General features: G+C 40.9%; 1 long non-coding RNA gene across 1 annotated transcript in view; it reads left to right on the top strand.

Moving 5' to 3' along the window:
* The first annotated feature begins 5,280 nt into the window (after positions 1 to 5,280).
* Positions 5,281 to 24,144, top strand: part of LOC118697574 (uncharacterized) — a 58,723-nt gene continuing 39,859 nt past the window's right edge. Inside the window, exons 1-2 of the long non-coding RNA XR_004981784.1 lie at positions 5,281 to 5,493; positions 10,264 to 10,442. This is a non-coding gene — a long non-coding RNA (uncharacterized LOC118697574). The remainder of the gene's footprint in view (positions 5,494 to 10,263; positions 10,443 to 24,144) is intronic.

The following is a 24,144-nucleotide window of genomic DNA, read 5'->3' as shown; positions in this document are numbered from 1 at the left end:
AAGTAATTAAAATCTGATATGTTGATAGCATTTTAAGGTTATATGGGGAGGTTAGGTAGATCATTGCATAAAAAAATTAAAAAAAAACCAAAACCAACAATCTCCCAAACCTTTAGAGACTATAAACAATGACCGTGAAAACTAGAACTTACAAATCATAACATTTTATGTGCTCCCTGCAGAACAGAAAGCTGGGAGGCAACTTTTAAAAATAAAGACATAAGCATATTTTACATGTTTTGTTTGCTGGATTTTTTTTTCTCTCTGACAATTCTATTCTTTTTATCCTACTGCTTGCCTAAATGTAATTGAGTTTAGGATTCCTTTCTTTTTGCAGCAGCCTCTACTCTGTTTGCACTAGGAGCTTGGCTTCTGGGAGCCAGGAGTCAGGTTTGTCCACAGTGGCACTGTGGCACTGCAGTGGCTGGAGCAGCAGATGTCTGGGTCACTCCGTGTCCAGTGTCCCTTCCCCAAGAGCGTGGCCACCCTGCAGTGCCCCAGACACACACGGGGTGCTCAGTGAGGAGCAGCTGAATGCACAGAGCCACACTGGTTCCACCGTGTGGACAGCTCCAGCAGGCCAGGGCATTTCAGAAACACTGGAAAAGCTGTTTGGGTGTAGTTTTCCCTGGCATTTTTAGTAAATGTGCTGTGAAAACCAACTCCTGCACGTGCTTATGCATAGGACTGACCTATGCACCCACATGTAGTCCTGGACTGGGACTCTCTGTGTCCTCTTTCCGTGTCCTCTCTGCTTCTCCAGCACATCCCCTCTCCCCTCATCCCCAGCTGCTTGGTGCTGACTGGCAAACCAGTGCTTTGAACCAAAGGTAGGAATACAGGAGTCCTGCAGCCAGACTTCTCTGAAATGTTTCCTAGTATTCCTGTGCCCAGTTTGGCAGCTTTATGATCTGATTATTAATGGCTCTGAAAATCTTCGGGTGAGTGCTGCTGGGCCCCTAAGGTGTGGTGCTGGTGTTTATTTTGGTGTCTCCAAAACAACTCCAGTTGGCTCAGGAGTGCTTTTGTTAGCTAGTGGTCCTGGACTCTCATTTCCACTCCCAGCCCAGCTGCATATGGATGTCCTGGGCACCAGGGGTGTGTAAGCTGGCCAGGGCAGGCAGCTCCCCTCCCTTGTTTGCAGTATCAGTTGAGATCAAATGGGAAAAATTAATGTGATAAACAGAAAAAGAGAAGGTGTAGGTGTTCCAGTCTGGACTGTGGAGTTGAGCAGGGTTTGTAGCTATCTACATGAAGTGAGTGCTCTGGGCTTTCTTCATGCTCTTTGCACGAGACTTCCAAACTTCTATGTTTGATTTTTTGGGTTTTTCTTTCTTCACCCTTTAGGACAATTGACATCCAGTCTTTCCAACATTCCTGGTAGGCAAAGCTGTGTTTGCAGGCATTGTTTTGCTCATGCACCTCCTGTGTGGTGGGTGCCTGCCTTGGACTGATAGGCAGCTCAGAGGAAGGCAGAAGAAGCTCCCTGCTGTCCTCAGTGAAAGGTGTGCTCAAAGGGATGAGCAGGTTTCAGCAGCCTGAAGCACAGGCCTGGGAGCTCCTGGTGCCACAGCCACTGACATGGTTTCAGTGCGCTTTTTGAGAAACAGGTGTGTCAATTGCTGCAGGAGTTCATTGTCAGAGATAATTAGAGTTGCAAGTACGTGAGAGATCTTAGTTAGGAAGAAAATCAATGGTAAAACAATGTTTCAATCTATAGCCTTAGTAAGTCATTTACTTTTGAAATCTAGTCGTGCTCAGAGGTGAAACCATTTCCATTCAGGTTTTGTTGAATCACAGTATTAGAGTCGTAAGTCAGTGTTGGGAAGATTTTGTTTTGTTTGTGTAAGAAGGCCTTCCAGTAAGTCCTCAAACTCCTCACAGCTGTTTTCTTTGTGTCTGATTTTAAAAAGTGGCATTTTTTACAAGATACATTTGAATTTTATTTTGCAATCAGTAAAAGACTCCTCTTTAGCATGGAATATACATGTTGCAGACTATTTACCTGGAAGCCATTTTTTTTTTTTTGAGCATATATATTTTATGAATAAGTTACTAGTATCACTTATTCTTATTGTAGATATACTGCTGTAAATAATGTGATGACTTGTACCTCTGTAGGAGTTTTGCAGTGGCTAACACCATGAGACATTAAACCTCTCCCTAAAATACTTGAAAGAAAAGAAATTACATAAAAGATTTTCTTTGAGAAACAGAGACAGAGAAAAAAAAATAAGGACAGCTGGGTGAAACATGTTTCTGTTGATTTGAGAATTCATGTTTTATTTTGTCTAGCGATCAATATGCATTTTTTTATTTTTAGAAAATAAAAATACATCATCTGATTTCCAATTTGAAAAAAATAGAAGACCTATGTTTCCATATTCCACACAGTTTCATTTTGCACTCTGATTTTAATTTTGAGTTCATGCGTCCTGTTTTCAATACCAACATCAGTGTTGAAATCCACTGCTTTTGTAAATGTTTCTTTTAAAAGGAGAAAGATGCTGATTTCAGTTCAGATATGTAAAGCAACAGCCGTGACTCCGTGGCTGCTCCTGGTGGAGGAAGAAGCATGGTAGCTTCTGGAATGGCAGCGTCAGACCCTGAGTAGTTTTCTCTGCAGTAGCCCTGTGCTGGGCAGGCTCATCCTCAACAGCACATGATGCTCTCCCATTTGCTGTACCTCTGTTTAATTTGTCTCATCTGTGGCACAGCCTCCTCTAAAGAACTCGAGCTTCAGATGAAAATGTAGTTCCCAGGCAGAAAGGAACTGCAGTAAAAGTAGTTGTACTACTAGTTTGTCCTATGATTAATAGCAAGACTTGCTTAGAAGTTAGTCTTTGATTTCCTGTTTAATTGTAGCCCTAAGTGAAATGGGTTTTTGATTTATAGAAAATGCAAAATTAGGTACAGAAAGTTTTAAATTACAGTAACAGTAAAAAATTTCCCACAATAATCATCCCATATTGTTTCAATTCAAAAGAGCCAGGGCTTGATTTGTGTGGGAAAGAATCCATAGCAGCCAAGTTCCACATTTGAAACTGGGGAGAGGGGAGGATCAATTACCCTCTTTTGTGAGTATAAAAATATGCCTGAACTTCACTATGTAATACTTTTATCATATATTCCCTCTTTGGAAGGGTGTGTGTTGATTAATTAATTTAGAATAGCTCTTTTCTTACATGGATACCCTGTGTAAAAGCAAGTAGAAAAATTGTGTTCAAACATACAAGAACATCAGTTAAAAAAGCAAAAGCTTTAGGAACAGCAGTGGCTTGTAATTATGATGGAAAACTGATCTATTCTGTTTTATAATATTTGCATTATGCAGAATGGTTCTGTAAACTGTGAAAGCTCTAACATAGTTCAATAACAGTAGCTTTAATAATAGTAGTTTAATTCCTAAGCTACTTTTTGGAAGTTCTGCATGGCTGATCTCACTTTTGCCACGCTATATTTGTGTTGACTTTTTCTTTCATTAGACTGCAATGCCTATGTGTGTTTGCAGCACTAATGCTAGATGTTGAGATTCTGGGTAGTTAAAATATATTCAGTATCATTGGAGCTATTCTGGAGTAAATGACTTTGGTTTAATGGATGAGACCAAATTCTGCTCTCTTTACAGGGATAAATGCTGAAAAACACTGATCTGACCCATGCAAGTTTGCATGTGAGTTCCTGAGAATAGGAGTTTGGTCCCTATAGATTTGTTTTTTTTGTTTACCACCACACACTTTAAAATAATTCTGAAAATAATAATGCAGTTGTTATCCTGTTGGCCAGCTTGGTGGTTTTTAAAATCCTGCTTCACAGTCTCCCCTCACATAGTTTTATTTGGAGCACATTGAGTTTACAGTTTGAATGTAAAGTGCTGCTTCTATTCCATTTGATTTGGCATGACTGAGATGTAAAATCTAAACATAAAGCATAGTATTGATCCATTTATAAGCATTTTCAAATTGTACTGCACTTCTTGGATAATTTATTGTTGTAGGATTTTAAAGTCAGGTGAGCTCTGCATTTGTGCTATAGCCTGACAGTTTAATCAAGATACAAATTTAGGAACAAATCAGCACTGTCTTTTATACAGTGCCTCTAAATCCAGGGTAATTTGTACCAGACCTCGGTAACAGGAAAGGATCACCGTTTCATGCTACCAATACCAGTGAGTGTTGCTCCCCAGCTGCATCTTATAAGAGAAGATGCAAGAGAAATTAAAGGATCCCCACATGCATTTTTCTGTAATGTACCTTTTGCAGAGTACGAGGCTGATGGAAAATTCCCTTGAATCCAGTGTGCAAGCCAGCTGTAAATAGTGCCATATGTTCTGCACGCTGTAACTCCTACCTTTTGAGAGCACTGGGCAGTTTTTAAGTCAGCTTTCTTTACTTTGTAGTTTTGGAACGTTTTAAAAAACGTAAGCGCTTGTACTCTGCAAACTCAGAACAGGGAGGGGAGAGCTCAAGTGCTGCTGGTGCCTACCCTGGCTGCCTGAGGACTCTCCCAGAGGCCTGTTTCGGGGAGCTCTGCTGTGCCAGGACGTCCCTTGCAGCATGAGCTCGTCCCTGCACGCTCAGCTCCAGCATATCCGAGCTATAGGCTGAGGCTGTGTGCACTGGCAGCACAGATGGAGTGTGCTCTCATTAGGACTGTTTGTTGCCTGTTGGAACACACAGCATATTTCTACCGTGGCATCAACAGTTTCTAAGAACTGAGGTCAAAATAAACAGGTTGCAGTTGGATTCAGGAACAGTCTGGGAAACAACTTAAAATTCCCTGCTTAGGCATAACCATATTCCTAGATAGGTGGGTAAAAAGGCATTCTCATAGCAAGGGCTCATCTGAATTGATGCAGTGTGGAGCTGCAGAGGCACAGCCTGTAAATTTTCTACAGATATTGGCACAGATATTGGCAAAATTGACCTTATTTTAAATAAATGAGCAAATTTAAGCCCAGCACTCCTGCACTGTTTCTCCTGGTCTTTGTAATGCTTGAGCAAAGGGAAGGTGATGTCCTGGTGCCCGTTTGGAAGGTGCCTGTTCCCGCCAGGCCTCAGCCTCCTGTGCAGGCGCGGGCGTTGCCGAAGGCATGCGCGGGCTCTGCGCAGGAGCAGAGCTGGGGCGCTGGCAGACAACCTCTGGCAAGCCTCCTGGAAGCTGCTTGGAGTTGCTGCTGCCCCAAACTCCCCACCCCACCCTTTCCCTGGGCATTAGTGCTTCCTCAGCAGAACCCGCACCTGAGCTGCCTCATTGCAAACCCACAGGTCCTGCTCTGGCCCTTGGAAGGGCATCGCTGGCTGCGGAGCTGCTGCAGCACACCCGAGGTCTGAGCCCATGGATTCAGCATGGAGCCCTCATCACCAGCAGCCACTGGAGCCCATGGATTCGGCGTGGAGAGCCCTCATCTCCAGCAGCCAGCTGGAGCAGACCACTGGGAAAAGGGAGTTTGGTGTGTGACAGTGAGATTCACCAGTGCCTCTTCCGCAGCTGGTAAGTATTCACAGGATCAGCCCATACACACACTCGTGGTCCAGGTGACAGCCTGGCCCCACAGGCATGAGGGAGTTTTAGCCAGCGATATCAGTGAATGCAGGGTTTCATTTGTAGTGTTTAAAAAGCCTGCAAAATTTTGTGAAACAGGACAAATACTTGTGATGATTTTGGCTTGAGTAGAGATGTAAATAGATTTGCTTCCTGACAGAATCAGTAACAGTCACTTGTAAGGGTTTATTCATATTAACCTGGTCACAGTTCATTTGCAGCCAAAGGAACTATCCTGTTTGTTGAGCTGCAAACACACAAAGGCTCAGCAATCTGCTAGATTTTTGAAAATGTTCTCATGAGTTTAGTTAGAAAATGTTCTCATGGGATTTGGGGTTTTTTGGGCAGGGAGGGTTAAATCTAACTCTAGTTTCTGTGGTTAAAATTTTTTTTAAAAGTCATTTTTTTCCTTTTCAGAAATGAAACATTATTGAGCTGTATGGTATGCATAGCAGTAAATGGCTAATCCAGATATGTGTAGTGGAGTAGCAAAAATAGGTGTCAAAAGAATTACGAAAATTTTGAAGACTGATATGGAAAGATGTGTATAATTCTCTAAAAGAAAGAGTGAAAAAGAAAGCCTTCCCATATTCTTTGTTGCTATTCTTACTTCCCATGGCATGAGGCATTCAGTGGTCTGTACTACAACCACATAATAATATCATCCCTTAATTTTCCACGGTGACAGGGAAGCAGCACTCCTAGAATACCTTGTTTGTAGGATGATCTTACTGTCTCCACAAGGTTTTCTTGGTTCTTGCTGCTGTTCTCCATATGCTTCTCCACAGAGTTTGTGTGTAACGATGTGCCTTTCCATCCTTGACCCTGGCAGGTCTTGTGCAGCCTCATTCTTCCTGACCCACCACCTCTTCCCTGCTCACAGACAGCTGCTGAGTCTCAAGCTCTTCACTGACTGTGAATGCAGTTGGGAACACTCTCCTCCCCCCCACTTTTAAGTTGGCTCTCAAAGCCCATCGCAGATGGTCTGTACCTCATACATAATAAAGATTTTTTTTTTTTTTTTTTTTATTCTGAGGCGGGTTTGTGTGAATGTGAGAGGCAGACAGTCTGGCAAGCTTAGACCTGTGTTTTTATATTTTTTTTTCTAAGTGAGCCTTGAGGGATTTGTTTGCCATAATTTGAAACCCCTTAATAGCTTATGGAGCTTAGTAATATCTTGGTTCCAGAGGCTGGAACCTGATTTGTCCATTTGATATTTTCTAAGGGGAAGATATACACATTGGCAAAATGGAGTTAGGGCCCAGCTGGACAAGACAAAGAAATTAAGCAGAAGCATTCCAGGAGCTAAAGCAGTTGCTTTAGGCAGGTGGTCTTCTAACAAGAGTATGGTAGGTTTGTGCTCACTGTGTGTGTGAGTGCTTTGGGGTCACCTGTTACAGCTGTGTATTTCGAACTACTTGTAAGACTTTTTTCAGTGAGTTCCCTCTGTCCTATTTTCAGACTTGAGCAGTAAGGTGTGTGTACCTAAAATGTCCCCAGGACCTCATGTAGGAGCCTAAGGAACATTTTCAAATGTCACATAATTTGGGTTCTAGGTAGCTCAACACCGCTGCTTCTTAGTTCCTTTGTGTATGTTTGGTGATTATGCTCAGCATTCCAGCAGCCATAAAAACAGGTCCATGTGTGGAAATCTCCTTCATGGGCCAGGCTGCCAGTGGGTTCTGGGTTTCTGTTCTGCATGGAAGCTGCTATAGGGCCCTTCCTGATCTCTGCACTATGCTTTGGGAGCTGAAAATGTAGAACTTATGTGGGAGGAAAGTGATGGAAGTACATTTATGCCAGCAGTTTCAGCAGTGGTTTTGACCTCAGTGAGAAAAAGATATGTCAAGGTGAGATATAGAATTGTATGTTTTAAAAGATAAGGGGAAAATGTCCTAAACTAAATTGGATTTTGTTCATGTTGAGGAAAAAATTAACAGGTGTTTCACCCCTCTGTTGTGCATGTTAAATGCTGTGTGTGTATGTGTGCATGCCGTTACTCACTATATAGAACAATAAAGTCCAAAACCAACCTTTGAGCTGTAGAGTATTTGCTGAAATACTTTGGGGTTCAACTGTCTGAAGCTCTTGGCTCTTAGAGGGGAGAAGTCCCCTGGGTGTCAGATAAGACACTTTTCCAGGGCCTGAAGGGTGTCAAGAGTAAGGGTCTCTGAGAAGTGAACAGAACAAACCTTTTGAGAAGAGATGAGCTCCAGAGAACATTCCAGTTAGGCAGCAGTGGTCAGCAGCACAGGGCAGTCATAGGCTCATCCTTCAGAGCGGAAGGACCTCATCTAGTCCAGCCTCCTGCTCAAAGCTTGGCCAGCTGAGACCAGGTGCTTCAAGGTTTTGTTCAGTTAGGTCATGAAAGCCTCCAAGTATGGATTCTGCACAGCCTCTGTGCAGCCCCTTCCACTGCTTGCCTGACTTCATGGCAAAAAGGTTTTCCATTGTTTCTAACCTGAACATTTCGTATTTCAGATTCTGTTTGTTGTCCCTTGTTCTCCCACCACACCCCACTGTGAATAACCTGGCCCTGGCTTCTTCTAGCCTCCTGTTGGGTGTGGAGGGGCTGTCACCAAAGCCTACTCAGGTCCCTTAGCCCCTTCTCACAGAGCTGATGGTCATTGTGGAAGTCCCTGTCATTCTGCCTACGCTGCAGTATTGCTCAGCAGGCTGAGGGCTGGCACAGGAGCCTCTCAGGACAGTGCTGGGCTGACCCATGCTGTCCCATGGGATGCTGGCACCAGGACAGGCAGGGTGGCTCCCTGTGAGCTGCATCACTCCTGTCCAGCCCCTTTAAGAGGTGTGGATGTCTTTGCTGACCATCAGCACCTGGAAGCAGTGCCAGGAGCTGATGCTGTTGGCTGGCCTTGGCCTTCACAGCAGATTCCTGGGTTAATAGTGTGGTGTTACTAATTTCAGGTATTAATATGGAAAAATATTAGTTTGGATTTGAAAATCATGTCATAGTTTGAATGCTAGAAGATGTTAAAGCACTGTAGAGTTTCTTTGCAGAGTGGTTTTTGAGCTGCTGAGATACAGGTTTTAAGCATAGAACATAACAGTTAGAGATGTACTTAGTCTTAAAAATCGTTAGGTATCATGTAATTGCATAACTGCAGAACCCAAGGCTTTAAGAACAATACTGAGTATCATGAAATTGTGATTTGATTTCAAAATAAAGCAGCATCGATAAGATCAAGAGTCTGCTGCTTTTGTAAAGCAAATGTTAATCTAAGAGGGGTTTTTTCAAATAGTGAACCAGTCTGTAAAGTTCTGAAATGATAGCTGCTATTATGTGCTCATCTGCTTGGCACAGTAATTTAGGTATAGAATAATGCTGTGAGACACGTGTTTAGAAGTATGGATTGAAATTAATCACCCTGCCCCTATAGAAATTGCTTGATGAGTCCAACAGCATATGTGTTGCTACAGAAAGCTGTGAGTTAGTGTATTGTACTTGGGTACAGTTACATTTAGTATTTCATATGTTTTATTAAGCATAAATACAAAAATACATTCAATTTTATTAAAGCTACAGAGTGGAGTTATTTACATATTTTTCCATGTGGGACAAGCATTTTTAGAGGTAAAACTTGCACAGTAATAACCCCAAAGATGGAACTGTCAAGCAGCTCAAATACTGCTCAAGGAGTCTTTGAGGTGTCTGCAAGCATTGTGTGAGCAGGGCAGGAGGAATTCCTGCCTCTGTGAGGTGTGGTTCACCCGGGCCAGCCTGGCACATCCACAGTGGGTCCCTCGTGGAGCACCAGTGTGCTGAGATGAGCTGTGTGGGGGAGGCCCTTGGCTGCTGAGAGAGAGTGATAATTCTGCATCCACTCATGAGTTTTGTCTTAGATTTAAGCTTGCAATGTTAATTCCATCTCCGGCTTCCTGGGCATAGGACACAGTTGTCCTGAGGAAGTCTCCAGTGTGAGTTTACAGCCTGTGCAATTGCCAAGTGAGGTGCCACCTCAGCCTGTACCTTGCTTACTCTGCCTGCCAGAAAACCTTGGAGATAAATATTCCACAAGATGCTTGAGAGGCCGTGATTCACTGGGTCGGGTTTGCTCTGTTACTTTGTGAGGTGGAAGTGGAGGAGCAGGCGCGGCTCCTTCCCGCAGCGCTGAAACGCACACGGTGAGCACTTAAAGCACTGCTCACTGCTTCTGTCCTGCTTCCCAGTGCAGGGAGATGCTCTGCTTTCCCAGCCTGTGCAGGGAGCAGCTGGAGAGCTGCTGCTTTTCCTGGTGGCACAGTGCAGTGTCCCGTCAAAGGGCACTGCTCCATGCAGTGCCACTGTGGAGCTTATGGATTGAGAGAGAGAAGCAGCGAGCAGCGACTTGGGGACACAGAACGAGCAGAATCCTTGTCTGGGGCATTGTTGGAGAATCACCACCCTTGTGAACTTAAAATGTGTGCACAAAATATGTCTTGTTCTTCCCTGCTTACAACTTCAACGTATGACCCAGTTCAAAAAATGGTTGTTTTTGCAAAACTCTGACTTCTATACTCTCACTGGTCTATATACCTCTTTGTGTGTTCAAGATTAAATGCAGTGTGTAGGCAGCCCTTCTCTTACAGCTAATATTGATATCCTGCCCCAGAGTTACAAAAGCAGAGAAAAGAAAACCCTTACAGATGTCTGCTGCTTCAGCTGATACATATTTGCCTGTTTCTGGATGGTGAAAGTTGTTATTTTTATTATTTTTGCAGCATATCAGCCTGGATGTAGTCACCCTGTCAGGAGTGTAAAATTTACAGCAGAAATTATTTAATGCTGGAAAAGCTCTTACTCATCTGAACCATCATTCAAAATGCACAGTGGAAGTCTCCAAGCAGAAGTTTTCCATCCCACTGTCTGCAGGACTCCTGCAGGTCTTCTGATGCTTAAGGTAAGATTAAAAATAAAGAAAAAATAACATAGTTGCAAAGTAGAAGCTGGTGCAAAGCGTGCAGGTATAATTCTAGGGCAGAGAGGATCCTCTTTGCGCATTGACCCTTGTCTGTAGGAGCAATGGCATTGTTAGAAAATTTCAGTGCAATATTTGTTTAAATAATCAAAGCAGAAAGAACAATAAGCCCAAGTTTACTACCAGAATTACATATATATAAATGTATATATGTATATAAAAATATATATATGTATATATAAAGAAATTGCTTAGTTTTAAAAAAAAGGGATGTATTATGTTTTCTTTATTCTTTTGAAAATATGTGTCAGAGTACAGAAGTGTCTAACTGTGAAAAATAAGTGTTAGTATAACCAGGGAAAGTAGGAACCACTGAGTAGGACAGTGTATTTTGTTTTGCTTAGCTCCTGAGAAATAGCTGCAATATAGAAATAGCTGCATAACCTGTGTACAGGTTATGCCATTGTTTGTCCTTAGTGCTTTTGGTTTATGTCCTGTAGTAGTTAGTGTCCATTACATTCAGTGAATTAAACTCTTCCAGTGTGTTTCCTTATTTCTCTGTCAATGTCGTACAGGCAGCTGGGTTGTCATCAGGATCCCTTCTCCATGACTGTAGTCATAGGATTTTATATAAAGAGCATTTTCCAGAGGTTATCAGTATGTTCTCTTATGCATGACATTTTTTCTCTGGTTTGTTTTAGGTTATATATATAACTAAAAGACATCCCAGAAACTTTGTTTTCTAAATGTGTGTTGGGCACAGTTGTTAATGTTGCAGGTGTTCACATTCAGGGCAATATAAAATGCTGCTTATAACAAATGAAAAATAATGGAATGCTCACTCTATAGCCCTAGGAGTTTGGCTTGGGCCTACAAACAGACATTATTTTCCATTTGTTTGTAGACAGACAAGTTTATAATTAAGACAGTAATGGGCATAAGCATTCTTGCAGCCTTTGTAGCTCATCTTTCTTGAAAGCATCAAAGAGAATATTTGTCGCAGAACGCACAGTAATAAGTGTGGGGGAATCAACAGCATGCAGATCCATTTGTTTATTTATTTATTGGATCTGGTTATCCCCTATCCTCCCATCATCTGTGCCTCTGCAATAAAGGCAAAGCATTCCTATTTTCTCTCATTGCTATCACTCCAAATGCTGTAGATAAGAAAGATAGCTGGACACAAGTACCACACTGTGCACCCCAGAACACCAGAGGTATTAATGAACACAGGCAAAGACTTGTGTAACCGATTACATCAGTGTCCTATTTCTGGAAATGACTACTGTAAATTACCATTTGGCTGAGGAATCCATCGTGCTGATCTGGAGCCTGCACGGCCCAACTGTGGATTACATCAAGCACATGAAAAAGCTGCCCAGGAATCCTGGCACAGAATGAGATTATTTTGTTTTGCATAGGAAACCTGTGTGTTCATGCATACATGTATATAATAAATATGTAAAGTGGTTTGGGTTGCTTGTATCTGAGGGCAGAGCCCTGTATGGGATAGATCTTTTAACTTTAGGGGTTGTACATCTTTTTGTCAGCTTTGAGGCAGTTGAGATGAGCTGAAATGTCAGTCTTGGGGAGTCACTGGTGTGGGAGAGTTGCCACAACACAGTTTCTTTAAGAGCCCTTAGAGAATCTATGATTTGATTGCTCTCACAGCTTGGTCCAAACCAGCTTGTGTTTACTGGCTGTGAAGCCCATCTATGTCTGCATCACCTGGGGACAGCAGTTTGGGGCTGTGTATCTGATGAAAAGGTACTTGGGGGTCAGGAGTTTTGAGGCCTTTAATAATTATTATCTAGAGGGATGACTTCTATTGAGGAAATGTTACCAGTTTGATGATTTTTGTCATGGTTTATGTCTTTAGTTAGTGCCAGCAGTGTCAAAAAGCTGAGATTTGTGTGTTCATATATTTTATTCTGAATTTAAAACACAAATATCTTGTCATAAGAATCTTATTTTTAAAAATGGAGAGAAAGAAAAAATATCAGTCTGGTTAAGAGGTGGTTGTTCTTACTAAGAAAACAGTGAGTTATTACTGCTACCTCTGATGTATCTATGTCTAGTAATACATGTATCTCTTTAGAACTAGACCTCAGAATAAATTGCAACATCAGAAACTAAATTAAAATCTTCTAAAACTTGATCCTCATGTATTTTTAAGGAAGTGGTCTATTCCAAGAGCTCTAATGTATGAAGTCTAGTTAAGATTAAAGTCTCTGGAGGCTGAAGTTCATTTTTTGAGGAAGAAACCAGGTTAACAATAAAATCAGGTAATGCCAAATGATATTGTCACAAATAATTAAAATAAATTTGTATTCAGAACATCATCAGTGTATACAATAAATAATAGCTGAGAGGAAAGGCTGACCCCATGCTTGTGAAATGGCTTGAAAGTTAATTTGGATGTGTTCAGGTGAAGAAAGATGTTTGCTTGTGTGGGATTTTTTTTTCCTCTCAGCTACAGTTTTCTTTGTAATTCCACAAGAAATAGAATAATTTGGGCTTGTCAGACCCACCTGTGAAAAGCAGATGCCCTTGTACACAACTGATCTTCACTCAGCTGGTGAGCAATGAATACAGAGAACGGACAGTGCAGTTGCTCCAATATTAAATTGCTCTTGTGAGCCTTTTAAGCTGCATTTCTTTCCAGCCCACAGGAAATGACTGATAATCCTTTTTTCTTTTTTTTTTCTCCAGAGAAGGAATGTGCTACAGTAGAAATACAGTGTGTAACATAAAGATTAATACATGTCCTTAAGTTAGATAATTGCAAAGGTGTTGACTTTCTCCAACTAAAATGAGGGTAGTGAAACAAGGGAAGTTAATTGTGGGAGAGCCTAGTTGCCTCTTACTGTCACTGTTATCTTTTCCTTAGAATAGATAACAAAGTTCCTTAAAACTTAAAATATTAGGGGTGAACTTTCAGTGCTGAGTGTATTATTCAGATTTGCTGCCATAGGCAAGTTCAGTCATAACAGTTCGCTTTTCCTGAGCAGAGGGCAGCCTTTCCTTTGGCATCTTTTAAATTTTGAGAACTTTGTGCTTTAACTATAACCTTTTTCTTCTCTAAAAAAAATCTTCATTTGTGCAGTCAGCTGGCTGATTCAATCTGCAGCTGAAAAATGATCATGAGATGAGTGTGTGTTCAGTCCTGTTCCTGATGGGTTTTAAAAAGCACCGACAGCTTTAGTTAAACACAGCAGTGGTGTTCAGTATGTGGCTCTTTGTCTCTGTACAGGATTCCTGTGCAGGAGGTCCTGTGAGAAAAAGCTCTATCAGCCATTGGAAAGAAAAGAAATTTTATTTTAAGATTTTAAGGAACAAAAAGATCTCGCAAGAAATAGCATAAGAGGATGCTTAAACTCTCTGGGTAACCAGGAGAAAGGTAGAACAGGAGTAATGTTAATGTAAAGTATTTTGGGCAAGGCATGATCTTTCTGAAAGATTTTGGTATAAGTCATGTTCTTAATTTTTCTTAAATATCATCTTTTTTTAAATTACCATACAGGTTACCAAGTACTTTCGTAGTCTTATAATATTATTTTTCAATTATTTTCCAATTTCAACTATTTCCAATAACTTGCTTGTATTAGTAATCAGTTAAAGCAAATTTTTAAATAAACAATGATTAGCATATGTGAATTCTTATCCCTGGAAGCTCCATACCCAACAAAAGCAAAATGTGAGATAGATATACATCAAATAAGTTGATATTCCTTTATTTAAAGCACCCAGAAGCATCATTTCTCTGTAGGTGATGAAATGAGATGGGTGGCTTTCCCCACCTGCTTGGCAGACCTGCTCTGGATGGAAGGGGCTTTTCTGGCAATGCCTGTGCCCTCCTCAGGTGTGGTGAGTGCCACTCCTGGGCATCCCATGGCCAGCAGGTTGAAGTCCCAGGAGATAAGCCCCCACACCCACCTTGCTTGGAACTGGAACCAGTGCCTGTTAAACTGGCTGGGAAAAGGCGCTGCTTTTAACAGGACAGTTTCAAGACACCTCTGGTCTCTTAATTTTTCCTTTACATTGAACCACAGGATCACAGAACCATGAAATGGATTGGGTTGGAAGGGACCTTAAAGCCCATCCAGTTCTGCTCCCTGCCATGGGCAGGGACATCTTTCATTATCTCAGATTGCTCCAAGCCCTGTCCAACCTGGCCTTGGGCACTTCCAGGGATGGGGCAGCCACAGCTTCTCTGGGCAACCTGTGCCAGGGCCTCACCACCCTCATAGGGAAGAATTTCTTCCCAATATCCCGTCTCACCCTGCCCTTTATCAGTGTGAAGCCATTCCCCCTTTTCCTGTCACTTCTCTCTCTTCCCATCCTGAGATGGGGTACAGTGGCTTTTAAGAAACCCAGTTCAGTTGCTGAGTAAAACCCCAGCAGTTCTGAGGTCATTGTCTCCCTTGTCTCTCATTTTCAAAGACTTCAGGCACTTCCAGCCTGGTGTGTCTGTCAGGGGATTGTAGCAATTCTTGAGACAAGTAGCAGAATAGGAAGAGGTGGAATGCTAAAGGAAGATATTGGAGCCCTTTTTCAGGTATATCTGGTGTTAAACCTAGGCTTGTGATACTCCAGATATAATTCTTATATTTTGTTGAAGGTTTTTATTTTTTTTTCTTTTTTTATGGGAGGGAACTGCTTCTGCTCTGTGAAAACACCAGAGTGCACACTGTTGTTGAAAAGTGAGTTTTAAGGACATGTTGTTTTCAGTGTGAATGTGGAGCTGTTGATCACAGGCACACAGACTGCCTGAAATTCACAATTTCATGCAGCACTACTACAAATACTGCTTCTAGGATAGTAGTTTAAAGAATGTGCACTCTATCTTTCTCCCATTTCCAGATTTGTTTAGCAGCCTGACATGATCAGTCAATACCATGTGACCGCTCAGCTGTGTTTGGAAGAGCTTCACAAATCACAGGCACATTTAGGGCTCCTGAGCTGGTTGATGTGATCAGGACATGCATCTATAAAACTGCTTTCATACAGCCTGGATTCAAGCAATTACCTGGCCTCTCTGATTTTTATTTTTTTTTTTTAATTTCAGTATTATTGGACAAGGAAATAGCGTGTCCACAAAATTCAGATTTAGTAAACTGGCTACAATAAACAATCATTTAAAAAAGACATGAAAGACTAAAGAATTTTAAGTGCGTGTAGATTTAATTGTAATGACTGTGCCATGTATTATTTTCAGACTCTGGAGTGAGGCACAGGGACTGACAGAACTTGCTCTGAGCATTCCCTGGATTAAAAATTCTTGCTGTTTGTATTCTGTCATGAAATGGTTGGCATCCCAACAGTCGTGACAAGTGTGTATGTTGGCAAGGAATTAAAAATGGTGGTGCCTCTGAAGTTTAGCAGGAGGTTTCCTGCTCGGGGATGGCAGGCAGTTGTAGCTGTTACAAATGCCATTCCCTTGTCTGCATTGCAGCTCATTTCTGAAACAAAGCAAGCTTGGGAACATGTTCCACTTTGTAATAGGAACTGCTACATTTGGTTTTCTTTGAGTCTTCTCTGACACTGGAGTCTTCATGCGCCCACTTCTCCTTTTTTTCTTTTTGTTTTGTTAATAAATCAAATCTGACTACAATATCTCTCTGCCTCTAAACCACAGTAAGGGCTGCTTGAAAAAGTGTGAGCCTCCCAAATTTTTTACCCTCAAGAGGAAATAACTGATTTTTTTGTTTGTCTTTGATCCAGTCTCATCAATGCAATTTTCCTTCTTCAAACAATTGAGCCTGCAGTTCATTATAGTGCAAGACCGGAACCCTTCTATTACCTTATTTTTAGCAACAATTAAATCGAGCCTTAAAATTGAATTTGCAAAAAGAAAGGCCTGTGCCAGTCCCAAATCTTAGAACTCAGCTCTTAAAAAATGAATGTCAGCACTTTACTCTCCTGGGTGTGTCATTTGGTGGTGTGGCTTGGTGGTGTTTGTGGCCAAATGAAGCATACGGTGACCCCGCAGATCAGTTTAAATGCTGACATCCTCATTTTCAGAATTTCCACTTGCTCTGATAAAGCACTTTCAACGAGTTTTTACTTCTTGAAGTGTAGCCCTGTTGTGCTGGTGTCCATGAGCTGTGGGTGTGGCAGCCCACTGGACCCACCTGTCCTGGGAATCCTTTCTGGCCTCCTCCAGCCCCGAGCTGAGGGTGCAGAATCAGGGAGCACCAGGATGCCCCAGGCAGGTGCATCTGTGCTGGAGACTCACTGGAGCTTCTCAGCCTGGGACAGGGAGGAGCTCCCACCTTCCAAGCCCCCTCCTAGCATCAGGGACAAGGGATGCTCTGCTCCTGTGGGGTTGAGCATCTTCCCAGAGCACAGCCTCTGACTATTTACCAGAGCTTATGCACGTGATTAAAACATAACTTCCTTCAGCTTCTGGACCTTAAAGCTCTTAGAGGCACGAACTAATGGAGAGACAGGTTGTGTCTGCTGTGGAGTCAAGGAGCTGTGCTGCAGAAGAGAGAAGTTGTTCTGCCAGGTGATTAGTTAGGGACAAGCACTGCCTCCAGAATTTTTCAAGCAAGAATGTTTATCTGCAGTTGGGACTGACTGACACCATCACTTCTTCCAAGGACACTTGCCATTAGAGAATGTTGTAGTTTTCCTAAAGATGGCTGTTAGAAGTCTAGGAAAAGAACTTTGCTACTTGGGCAGGATGGAGGTGAGGAGATTTGGAAGTGTCTGCCAAACATGTGAGAGCAAGCTCCTGTCACAGTGACTGTGGGAGCCCAACTGGAACTTAGAAAGAGGAGCATAGTCTGAAACACTGGATATTGTACTGTTGTCATACCTGACTGAGATATCCACATGTTATGGGTAATAAAGCTCTCTGAATAATGAAGTTTGCTGCAAAATGTGGAGCCCTCATGTTATTTACCTAGCATGGTGTGCATGGAAGCATGGTTAGCATCAGGTGGGCTGAGAGATCCACAAAGAGAAAAAAATCTGATTAATGGCACCTAGAAGAGGGCAGAGTAACCCCCTGCAAGGAACCAGAGCCCTCAGAATGTGAAACTGCTGGACCAAGATTTCGGGCCCATGTGGAAGAGCTGTGTCTGTGTATGAGCCTGACAAAGGGGATAAAAATAACAAGATGAAGGTAGAGCTTTCTTACACTTTCACCAGACAAAATGAAAGAATGAAATAAAATTGCCAGGAACTGAATACACAAACCCCAGAACAGCTGGGAAAAATATTTGAGGAAAATGTACGGGAGATAGCAGAGGGATACTTTTCTCTAAATCCCAAAAGCAAGAAGCAGAGAAGAGGATAGATGCTTGCATTGTGTGGTGGAAAATTCTGGCATGCACATGTACATTAGAGACATAAAAGATCCCCTAATTAGAGACAGGATCATTTGTGGGACATGTGATTCCAGTTTACAGGAGAATTGCTGAGAAAAAAAACATCTAACCCTGAAGGAATGAATCAAAGAATAAGAGCAGCTGAACTATCCAGGAAAAGGAACAAAACAACGGCCACTTCTGCAGGACACAGCAGAGTCCAGGAGAGAGAGGGGATGAACCTCTGAGCAATGCACAAAAGTGAAGTAAGATTTGGGACTGGTGGAAGGGAGCCACAAGGATTGATTTAGTTCAGCAGTGGGCAGTGGTGCTGTGTCTGGCTGAGCAGACTCTCCCCTCCTCGGCAGGGAGGCAGAAGGAAACCACAGGGCAGTGAGGTGGACGAAGCAACAGGCTGTTCTGGAGCTCAGCATTCTGAAGGAAAATGGAATCAAAGAGCCAGCCTTTAGGGGTCTCTGGGTGAGCAGTCTCTAGTTAGCCACCAAATGTTTGCATGGAAAGCACAACTGTCAAAAGGAAAGTTGGGGGGATCTATTTGCATTTCCGAGAGAGGAGGAGGAGGAAGATAAGGTTTGAAAGAGGCACCAGCAAGTCAATCTGTCTGAGCGTGACCTGAATGTTACCCTGGTTTTTTGTGTTTCTCTACGCCGTTCTCTAAAGAAAAGCCAATTATATTTCAGAAGAATAGGGGCCTCTCATGTTGTTATTCATCATGTGGCACATGAAACACCAACACTAACTCTGAAACTGTGAGTTAACCTTGTCCTTTCATCACGTATGGTCATCTCATCACCAGGCTGGTGACTGCTCAAAGCTGCCTGAAAGTGGTTGAGCCCCAGACAACTAAACTTTTATACATCAGTACAAAAGCAGCAAAGAAGATGAGAAGGAAAACTGATTGTCCCCAGGGACGCAGCATAGTGGTTTGGGTAGTCCTGCTTAGAAAGTCACTTGTGGCTTTTATAATGAGGAACTTAAGGTTTGAATTTTCAGACTTATTAGCTGTACATTTGTTTGTTTTTTATTAACTTAATATACTACGTGCCACATTTTCCTTGGGGTATTGAGTCAAGTGATGGATTCATCCAGTTTAGCTCTAAATGCATGGGCTCTCTTTTTCATAAAACTTGGAAAAGATTTGAGTCTCATATTTCCTGAAGGATTTTATTTTATGCCTGTATATTTTGGTACAGCAGGTAATGTTTTCTGTCCTGTTTCTTTTCTGACAATATGTGCTTCTGGCTAATGTAGAGAGGGAATGTAGATTTTGTTTGCTCTCTTTCTTGACCCGTGAGAATTAGAGTTGTCTTCTTATATGAGCAGGCAGAGTTAAACCACTTTAGTCTACAAAAGAATCACTGGAAGTTTGCAATCCCCTCGCTCTCTGCTTCAATGGAAAGAAAAACAGGTTTTAAAAAGTCTGAGAAAGATATGGCTATTAAGCTAATCCAGTATACTTCATCTAGCTGCTAAAAATCTTGACTCTTAACAGTGATTAAATATAATTGCATCAGTAAAGGTGGTGTAAAAAAAACCCCTGGCTTTCATTAGAAGCTATCTTTAGGAAACCATGGTTCCTTGACTTAAAAAGTTACATGTAACATCGCTGTTTTATTTTGGGAGTACATTGAAGGTTTCTTAAACACAGAGTTTTGTAGAAAAAATAAATAAACCCCAGCAGAACAAATACACAATTCTGAAGTATTCTTCTGAATTTCAATATATATCTGCAGTGCATGATATTTATTAAAAAAGAAATTTGGGCATAAAACTGAAAAATTCGTGGATAAATATTAAACCGTTTTAAAGATCTGATGAAATAGTAATGATATTCCAAAGAAAAAAAGAAATTAACAAACCACCACATATATGTGAGATAAAATTGTCATAGGATGGAATGGAAGGACTCCTAGTAATTTTAATTAAATTAATTTTTTTTTTTACTACTCTTCAGTTTGGAAGGGAATCTGTTCAGTATTTTAAGAGCTGAAAAACAGTGTTGCTAAACTTTTTCTCTTATTTTCATAAATTTAAAATCTGAGCTGTGTCAGAGCCTTAACACTGCACAATCTTTATAGTGAATTTTAAATTTCTCTGAGTTGTGTGATCTGAAAAAGCTCTTCCTAGACAGTCAGATGTTAAAAAATTCAGCAGTTTTGGTATAATGCAGAACACCACATGCTGCTCTGTATCCTTGGGCTGAACTGGATATTTGTGCTTTCGTGTTTGTTTTGTAGATTATGAAAAATTCTGTAAACTGAAAGAGGACTGTAAAAGCTCCTATGCTGAAAAACTGAAAAATATAGAATAATCTAGTTTTTACATAGCTTTGTCATTGCCAGTGTTAAATGTTACTGCAAGTATTTATTGCAAAAACCTGAGTTACTGCAAAGACAAAAGTACAACAGTGGTCCTTGTTTGCTTAGAGAAATCATATACTCCCAATGTGTTTGAGGGGAATACTTGTCCATTTTTTTGTGGGTATTCAGGTGAAATGATAATTCTGAAGCAGAGGACGCTATTGATAATGTTTCCACTGGGATACTCACTAAAAATGTATTTAGCTGTTTCCATAAACAGAGTATAAGCAAAGTTTAAGTCCAGATTGTGACTGGCCTGTGCCTGTGGTGAGATGCTGAACTAAATGCTGATGTGACTTCTCCACATACTTTCTGCTTTTAAGTTATTAGAGATATTAAAACCATAAAAATATGTCAGTATTTTAATATTATGGCATTTAATTAAATATTCCAAACATAGGCATTTATAGGTAGATATGCACTATACAAAAAAAGATAATGTGGACGAAGAATTAGCCCCTTGTGAATTCATTATTTCTATTCTGTTTAACTATTTGCCTCTTGTTTTGAGAATCCCAATGTGGAAAAATATTTCTATAATTTGTGTTTGGCATTTTTGCCCTTGTGCAGTTTTGATTCACAAGTTAAAATCCTGTTTCCATGGAAATTAGCTGAATTTTTGATAAGCTTTGAATTTCTCCCACAAATTAAGGCAACTGGGGAACATCATTTGGGCTGATTCTGTCCTTAATGTCAGCTGTAATATTTTCCCTTTTATTCCATGTGAATGGGGGCTGTATTTTGATGAGGATTTAAGTCAGGATTCGCAAATGTTACTGCAACAAGTTCTCTTTTATCAAGGGAAACTAGGATATTTGATAACATGGAGTGAGTTTTTGTGTGACAGCCATCCACAATTTCCTCAGCAGGAGCAGCAGATCTGCCCCCCACCATCAACACCAGCAATCCGTGTAGCTTTTCTCTGATTACTTTCAGAACAACTGAAATAAAAATAAACACTATTTTTTAGGAAGTAAAAATAAATGAGTAAATAAAGCCTATAATATAAGCTTGATATATGGCTTGAGAGGAGGGGTTAGGCTAAAATTATTTTATTAGAATAGTCAGGAGAAGTGAAACTCCGAGCACCAGCTCATTTTCCTAGCTCTAACTTGTAACTGGAAGAGGTGGACGGGATAGGAATTGGCTGCTATGGGCAGGGTGGGACAAGAATGCCGTCGTTTGCTACTCTGCAAATATCTGTCCCAGGCCCTCAGATGGGAGGGTGGTAGTGAAAGCAGACCCTTCCCTGCCCTGGAAATGCCAGGTGATGGACTTGAGCAATATTCACATTCTGAGTGTATTTCTGGCTTTCCTAATCTTTGATCCTGCCATTGAATCCGCGGGGGTGCAAAAATCCACCCACACAGATCCGATGTCAAAATCCTGGCCTTAATTATTTATGGTTTGGTTTGGACAAATTATTGTTCCCTGTGCAATAACCACAGTTATTACCAGAAATACTGGACAATCTAAAACATACATATATACATTATATAGGCATGAACATTTATTTTTTTTGTAAAGGTCATACCTTTATTAATGTATTTTGACTCTTAAATGAAATTCTCATTTCTAGTTTTGCCCTGTGCTTCTTTTCACCTGACCAGGCTGGCCTGAATCTATGGCAACTAATTCTCAGGAAAATTGATTTCATAGTGTTCATAATCTGAAAGCCAGCCTAGAACAAAAAGAACATCCAGCTTTGTACACCTTGCACTAAGATCCTATATGATTTGTTATACTGCAGATGGACTGTACTAGTTTTCTGCACTAAAGAGGCACCCCCTTTTTTAACTGTCTCTGGGCTCTATTCATTATTCCAACCATCTCAAGTTAGATCATTTTCATCTGCATATAAACAGAAAAGGAATCTCATAGGAAGGAAACAGGAACAGTAAATTTCACAAAAGAAAACTGAAATTAGAATTTTCCAGCAAAATCAGATATGCCAGAGCCACTGCAGAGCTTGGCAATGCCAGCCAGCACCATACTTTAATTAAGTAAGGAAAAATTTGTGATTTTTATGTGTTTTCAATCGTCTTTCTTTCCTTATTTTCATCTTACTTTTTCCTGAATTTTTAATCATAAGTTAAAGCTGATATAATTGCTGACATAATGCTTACAAATAGGTTCCCAGCAGTTGAGTATTGCTTTAAATTTAGATTTTTGTCTTTTGTTTTTCCCTTACTAGAACTGTGTATAAAAAATATGCTCTCTTCAAAAGTTCATGGGTAGGACATGGCAGGCCTGGTCATTTCACTTCTTGCATGTTCTCAGTTGGAAGTCAACTGAAAATCAGCAGAAGCTCCCAGGCAATTCCTGTGCCTGCTTAGAATTGTTCAAAACTGACTTTTGTTTGAAGTTAAAAATCTGTACCCCATTTTTCAATGAGGTGCCAGCCAGGTGCTCTAAAACGTGTTCCTAATTATTTGCTTTTGATCTGATGAGAGAGTAGCACTAGTTTTGATTTTCAAGTTCATCTATGCTTTTAGATCCAAGATATCAGTGGAGTGTCTTATGGATATGGATTGCAGTTCCAGTCTCAGACTGTCTGAAGCAGTTCCTAGAGTCACAGGAAATATTTGTTTTACACATGTTATTATTGAGGAAAACCCAGTGGCAATAAAAGTATTCCAGAATGGAAAAAAACTTTCTAGTAAAAATCGTGTTTGTGTGAGTGGCCTATCTGAAAATGTTAGAACCTCACAAAGCACAGCATATCTGTCTCACCAGAAGTAGTATACTTGCTTTTCACTAGAGTGTTTGCAGTTTTCAAAAATTAAATACAGCATTAGAATTGTTTCAGGTTCTTAAATAACTCAAAAGACCATTTCCAGTTGGATACAGTTTATATTTCCAAGTCAAGGTTGTGTCTGGTGCTTCTTAAAAAAAATGTTCTCAAGCTTTCAGAATTGCACCTTTCAGAGCTTTGGTTCTCTGCAGTTGGTGTTGAAATGAATTGTTTTCTAAGCCTGAACTAAACATCTTCTTGGGTTCCTCTGTCTCCTCCTGTTTGAAAGGAATTGTAAGCTAAGGCTAAGGGTCCATGTAAGGCTTTAGTGATGAGAAGCCAGTTTCACAACACGCTTTAATATATTTGTACATTTTTGTTTGTTTTTTGTTTTTTCCCTGAAGAGTCACTAGATTCTAGCATGGCTTGCATGGATATTATGAATTTTTTTAAAGATTGTAAGCCAAGGTTTAAAAATCACTGGTCATTCTGGAAATGACAGTGTTGAGGAGCTAATCTAGAAAACTGGCTGATAGCCCTTTCAAAGGTTTTGAAGCATTCAGCTTTGTGCAAGAGATCCACCTATTAAAGTGTCTCAGGCTGGGATACAAAAGCCCAAACTTACCACCTTTCGGTCTTTGACCTACTTCAATTTTTATAAGAAATTGCTGTATCTACTTGCCAATTAAAACAAAGCAATATCTGGTAGTTTCCCACAGCAAAAAATTGTCTGCACATGTATATCTATTTGGGAAGCATGGATGGGATACAAACAAGAACTGTGTTTCATCTTTCAAGCTACAATTAGATTGTGGCTTTTCAAAATCTGCAGATTTTCTCTGTAAATTAATCTTCCAGTGTCTTTTGTTGCAGTCTTTCAAGTTCTATCGGCTTCCAGCTAGAAAGCTAATGATAAAGCATCAGAATTGCACCCTTTTAAAAGAAGAAAAGCAGGATAGGCATCTGTAATAGTAGTGTAATGACACCAAATCTGCATGTACAGTTTAGAATTATTTGCCTACATGCTCGTTCATTGGCACACAGACGTTTTCTTCAGCGCTTTATCTGCGTGTGATGTTTTGCAGCACCAGTCTGGCATCATTAGACATCCAGCCGCCAGCATTTCAGAGATTTTTCCACAGAGCCATAAAATTGCACCTTCCTCATTGAATCTAAAATCCAGCCCACCTGTAATAACAGAGCAGTGGAACAGTATGGATCTCTCGTGGATGTCTGCAGTGCAGTGAGCTGGG

The sequence above is a fragment of the Molothrus ater genome, chromosome 5 (assembly GCF_012460135.2).
Source record: "Molothrus ater isolate BHLD 08-10-18 breed brown headed cowbird chromosome 5, BPBGC_Mater_1.1, whole genome shotgun sequence".
In the NCBI taxonomy this organism is placed as follows: Eukaryota; Metazoa; Chordata; class Aves; order Passeriformes; family Icteridae; genus Molothrus; species Molothrus ater.
This window is presented reverse-complemented; position numbering and strand designations above follow the sequence as displayed.